Consider the following 6,878-nt stretch of genomic DNA (forward strand, 5'->3'; position numbering starts at 1 on the left):
ACAGTTATTTTGGGTCTTAAGCGAAAAATATCTACAGTATATGAATGATTTTATTGAATAATTAAAAAAAAAAAACTGACAATGGATACATAATTTTAGTCCTTTCAGTTTTTTAATGGTGCATTGAAGTATCTTTCCCGGAGTGTGACTCACACTTTGCGTCACTTCCCTCTTCTCTGGTGGTATATAAATGTGATTATTTCCTTGACTGTGCCAGTGGTGGACGAATGCTGAGCCCATGAAAAAAACTCGAAGAGCTTTCTTTATTTTGAATACCAGTTTGGGTGAGTCATTTCTTTTTAGTTTTCCTTCACTTCTAATGATTTAAATTCCAATGAAATGGAAAATGCCTAATATTTTGGTGTAAACCACGATAAGAGACAGACCGTAGTGAATGTTATTTGCTCCTCTCGAAAGCTTAGAGTATTTTATATGCTCCTTACAAAAAGTCCTCAAGTCTTTATGAGCGTTTGTAAAGTAAAGAAAAAAAAGCCAACAAAAAACTTGCATGTTTAGCTATATGCCACACAAACGATAATTTTTTACATTATCGTATTTCTCCTTTTCTCACCAGTTGTGATACGCATTCCCTTAAATGGGGACACGCCCAAGCATTGCAAGCCAGGAAATCCTGGAAAACGGATAGTTTTAACAAACTTTAAGCAACTTTAAACATGAACTTTGAAATAAGTTTTATACGCCACATTTTTATCATGCATTTTCACAAAAAACACGATTTTTTTTTTTGTTTTAAAGTAAACACATTTTCTTTTTGATTTTCAAAGTCTTTCGTCACAAAGGCGGCCTAATGGTTAGCAAGAAATTTAATACAAAAAAAAAAATCACAATAAGCCGACGAAGACAGGAACTGAAGGCGCTGGAGTCAAAACACGAACCGGGAAATACACAGAGAGACGGGGGAAAAATCTGAAACAAAAGAGAGGTGAATCAGATTCATCCTTCTAAATAGGGAGAACACAAAAACGCTCTGATTCAAATTCATGAGGTCCAATCAACTAAAAGCGCTACGTGGAGGAGAAACACTCAAACTCACACGAAGGGAAAAATATACACAATCGATAAATGAAAAGTGAGTTTAAGAACACTCACTCACGGTCTGGCTAAAGAATTAAGGAGATGAAAACAGAAGCGGAGGAAGGAGGAGAAAGCGAAACTCAGGAAGCGGCTGAAGAGAAATTCAAGCATGCACAGGAATCTAGAAAAATTCAGAAGAACAAGGAATACATGTCTTGGGAGACTTATCAAATGACACAAGGTGACCAGCAAGCAGTCTGGAGCTTGCGAGGTGATATCCATAGGTGTTGATGACGGGATGAGCTCCAGCTATGCTGCCATTAAGCTGGATGAGGGGAAGGAAAAGGAAACTACAAGGGTTAACAAAATAAAAGCACTGGAAAGACATGGAAAAGAGAATGCACGGAGTGAGAACAAGACATTACCCCCCCTTTAAGGAGGGCCTCTAGTCCCTCTACCAGGTCTATGAGGATGTGAGGCGTGGAAGTCGCTGAGGAGCCTCTGATCCAACAGGGAACCAGGGACCCAGGACCTTTCCTCAAAACCCTCCCAGTTTACAGTAAACCATCCCTGTCCTGTCTGGCCTTGAGGATGCTCTGCAGTCTTATGGATGGTCGGTCGTCGGAGGCTCATTGGAGCGACTGAAAGAGCTTGGCTGCTGTGACTTGGAAGGCAAGCTGGGGCTTGGGGAGGCTCGAACTGGAAACCGTGGTTATGAGGCTTAAAAGGACTCCTGACGGGTCTGGCTTGGACGGCAAGCTGGCATTCCGGAGCACTTCAGGTCTTGAAGGCACTCTGATGAGCACCCCGGTACCCTGACCGGAAAGTACTTTGGAGTCTGGGCGGTGCCGTGTCGGCGAGTGTCCTGAGGAAGAGCACCGCTTTCCATTGTCCAGAGAGAGCAAGGTGAGTCCAACCCGGGTCCGAGCCACCAGAAGAGAACAAGGGGTCTTGCGACATGTAGGACAGGTCCCAAGAACATGACCAGCCACACCACTGTCCAAGCATAACCCCTGAGCTAACCTGTATTGCACATCTGCATGGGTTCAGGGACAGGAAGAACAGCAGGTTCGTGGAGATCTACAGGAGGTTCGGGTGGTGAGAGCGGGACTGGAAACACCATATGTGAGGTGGACCATCTACGTCAGGCATGTTCTCTCAGACGATTTTCTATGCAGATGGAAAATAGAATTAGTTCCTCCAGAGAGTAAGGCTCGTCGCGGAGGGAGAGTTGGTCTTGGATGACACTAGCCAAGCCATTACAGAAAGCGCACATGAGAGCAGGCTCGTTCCAGCCAGCTTCAGCGGCTGCTATACGAAACCCGACTGGACTGGATACTTGGAGACAGATTCTTTTGCCGAGTTTTGAGCGATATTAATTAAGCGCTGGGTCCGTTTTTAAACAGAGAATCAAAAACTCAAAACACAGGAAGTTCATGCAGAAAGCTATTTTGGCTTGATCCTTCTGGAAGTGGGACAGCTGAGAATCAAAAACCGGAGAGCATTGAACATTTTTGCAGAAGCCTGGTTTACCCGTGGGGATGGTCGGTTCGCGCCAGGCGGCAGCAGGATGTGCTGGTTTAGCTGCAGGGCCCGCTGGTGAAGCTGGTGTGGAGGTGCCAGGTTCAACAGAAGGTACAGATAGACGGTGGAGGACAGCAGAGATGCTCTGCAGCTGTTTCAGGATGCCCTGCGTTGCTCTCTCAAGAGTAGGGATCCTCGAGCCCTGAATGTTTAAAGCCCTCTGTAAGTCGGCAATCATTGCTGGGTCCGAACCTGGCTTGATGGTTCTGTCATGATTACCTATGAGTGGACCCAGGTGCAGATGACTGCAGGCTGACAGAAGGCATGAACACGAGATTAAATTAATGAATTTAATACCAAAAAAATAAAAATAAAAAATCACAATAAGTGCAAACGATGAAGACAGGAAGTGAAGGCGCCGGAGTCAAAACATGAACCGGGAAATATACAGAGGAACTGGGGAAAAATCTGCAACAGAAGAGAGGTGAATTAGATTCAGCCTTCTAAATAGCTCGGATATAAATTCACGAGGTCCAATCAACTAAGGAGGAGAACACTCAAACTCACACGAAGGGAAAAATCTACACAATCGAGAAATGAAAAGTGAGTTTAAGAACACTCACACGCGGTCTGGCGAAAGAATTGAGGAGATGAAAACAAAAGCGGAGCGAGGAGGAGAGAGCGAAACTCCGGAAGCGGCTGAAGAGAAATTCAAGCGTGCACAAGAATCTAGAAAAATTCAGAAGAACAACAAGGAACATAAGTCTTGGGAGATTTACCGAATGACACAAAGTGTGTCACAGTCTGTAGCTCGCCAGGTGATACCCACAGGAGTTGATGACGGGATGAGCTCCAGCTGCGCTGCCATTAAGCTGGATGAGAGGAAGGAAAAGGGAACTACAGGAGTTAACAAAATAAAAACACAAGAAAGACATGGAAGAGACAATACACGGAGTGAGAACATGACGGATGGGATGTTTTTAACAGGCCTTTAATTGCATAGTCATGTGTTTACAAATATTGCTGTTGACCATGACCACTATTGACTTGTTTTTACATTAATTGTCGTATTCTATTTTGCTTTATCAAGACAGATGTGATGGCTGATGGCAAAATATTGATTTCACTTCTAATTCTTGTGGGTAAGTACTGGGATCTGTGAAACGTAACCTAACTCAACTAGAAATATGAAGAACGAATAACCCTCCTCTACTCTACTTATTCTATTACATACAGTTGCTGCAAGTGCGACCCTGACAACACATGATGATGAACCAGCCACAACTGACGAACTAACATCCACTGAGGCATCAACGGTTGACACTACTCCGTCAAGGACATCTGTTGCTTCAATAGCAGCCACGGGATCAGCTTCAATGAGCGGATCAACACCTGTGAAGTCAATAATCACTGGAGGATCAATGGCTGACACAACTAGATCAAGGACATCTGTTGCTTCAATGGCAACCACGGGATCAACTACAATGAGCAGATCAACACCTGTCAGGTCAATAAGCACTGGAGGATCAATGGCTGACACTGATCCTCCAGGGCTCAGATGTATTTGCTTTGATACTGAAGCAAGTACATCTGTTGCTTCAATATCAACTACAGGATCAACTACAATGAGCAGATCAACACCTGTAAGGTCAATAAGCACTGGAGGATCAATGGCTGAGACTACTAGATCAAGTACATTTGTTGCTTCAATGGAAAACGCGGGATCAACTACAATGAGCGGATCAACATCTGTACGGTCAATAAGCACTGGAGGATCAGTGGCTGACACGACTAGATCAAGTACATCTGTTGCTTCAACAGCAACCACAGGATCAACTACAATGACCAGATCAACACCTGTAAGGTCAATAAGCAGTGGAGGATCAATGGCTGACACTGCTAGATCAAGGACATCTGTTGCTTCCATAGCAACCACGGGATCAACTACAATGAGCGGATCAACACCTGTAAGGTCAATAAGCACTGGAGGATCAATGGCAAACCCTACTAGATCAAGGACATCTGTTGCTTCAACAGCAACCACGGGATCAACTACAATGAGCGGATCAACACCTGTCAGGTCAATAAGGACTGGAGGATCAATGGCTGACACTACTAGATCAAGGACATCTGTTGCTTCAATGGCAACCACAGGATCAACGACAATGAGCAGATCAACACCTGTAAGGTCAATAAGCACTGGAGGATCAATGGCTGACACTACTAGATCAAGGACATCTGTTGCTTCCATAGCAACCACGGGATCAACTACAATGAGCGGATCAACACCTGTAAGGTCAATAAGCACTGGAGGATCAATGGCTGAGACTACTAGATCAAGTACATCTGTTGCTTCAATGGAAAACGCGGGATCAACTACAATGAGCGGATCAACATCTGTACGGTCAATAAGCACTGGAGGATCAATGGCTGACACTACTAGATCAAGGACATCTGTTGCTTCCATAGCAACCACGGGATCAACTACAATGAGCGGATCAACACCTGTAAGGTCAATAAGCACTGGAGGATCAATGGCTGACACTACTAGATCAAAGACATCTGTTGCTTCAACAGCAACCACGGGATCAACTACAATGAGCGGATCAACACCTGTAAGGTCAATAAGCACTGGAGGATCAATGGCTGACACTACTAGATCAAGGACATCTGTTGCTTCCATAGCAACCACGGGATCAACTACAATGAGCGGATCAACACCTGTGAGGTCAATAAGCACTGGAGGATCAATGGCTGAGACTACTAGATCAAGTACATCTGTTGCTTCAATGGAAAACGCGGGATCAACTACAATGAGCGGATCAACATCTGTACGGTCAATAAGCACTGGAGGATCAATGGCTGACACTACTAGATCAAGGACATCTGTTGCTTCCATAGCAACCACGGGATCAACTACAATGAGCGGATCAACACCTGTAAGGTCAATAAGCACTGGAGGATCAATGGCAGACCCTACTAGATCAAGGACATCTGTTGCTTCAACAGCAACCACGGGATCAACTACAATGAGCGGATCAACACCTGTCAGGTCAATAAGGACTGGAGGATCAATGGCTGACACTACTAGATCAAGGACATCTGTTGCTTCAATGGCAACCACGGGATCAACTACAATGAGCGGATCAACACCTGTAAGGTCAATAAGCACTGGAGGATCAATGGCTGACACTACTAGATCAAGGACATCTGTTGCTTCCATAGCAACCACGGGATCAACTACAATGAGCGGATCAACACCTGTAAGGTCAATAAGCACTGGAGGATCAATGGCTGACACTGCTAGATCAAGGACATCTGTTGCTTCCATAGCAACCACGGGATCAACTACAATGAGCGGATCAACACCTGTAAGGTCAATAAGCACTGGAGGATCAATGGCAGACCCTACTAGATCAAGGACATCTGTTGCTTCAACAGCAACCACGGGATCAACTACAATGAGCGGATCAACACCTGTCAGGTCAATAAGGACTGGAGGATCAATGGCTGACACTACTAGATCAAGGACATCTGTTGCTTCAATGGCAACCACGGGATCAACTACAATGAGCGGATCAACACCTGTAAGGTCAATAAGCACTGGAGGATCAATGGCTGACACTACTAGATCAAGGACATCTGTTGCTTCCATAGCAACCACGGGATCAACTACAATGAGCGGATCAACACCTGTAAGGTCAATAAGCACTGGAGGATCAATGGCTGACACTACTAGATCAAAGACATCTGTTGCTTCAACAGCAACCACGGGATCAACTACAATGAGCGGATCAACACCTGTAAGGTCAATAAGCACTGGAGGATCAATGGCTGAGACTACTAGATCAAGTACATCTGTTGCTTCAATGGAAAACGCGGGATCAACTACAATGAGCGGATCAACATCTGTACGGTCAATAAGCACTGGAGGATCAATGGCTGACACTACTAGATCAAGGACATCTGTTGCTTCCATAGCAACCACGGGATCAACTACAATGAGCGGATCAACACCTGTAAGGTCAATAAGCACTGGAGGATCAATGGCTGAGACTACTAGATCAAGGACATCTGTTGCTTCCATAGCAACCACGGGATCAACTACAATGAGCGGATCAACACCTGTAAGGTCAATAAGCACTGGAGGATCAATGGCTGACACTACTAGATCAAAGACATCTGTTGCTTCAACAGCAACCACGGGATCAACTACAATGAGCGGATCAACACCTGTAAGGTCAATAAGCACTGGAGGATCAATGGCTGACACTACTAGATCAAGGACATCTGTTGCTTCCATAGCAACCACGGGATCA

Source organism: Synchiropus splendidus, chromosome 3, assembly GCF_027744825.2.
Source record: "Synchiropus splendidus isolate RoL2022-P1 chromosome 3, RoL_Sspl_1.0, whole genome shotgun sequence".
Lineage (NCBI taxonomy): Eukaryota > Metazoa > Chordata > Actinopteri > Syngnathiformes > Callionymidae > Synchiropus > Synchiropus splendidus.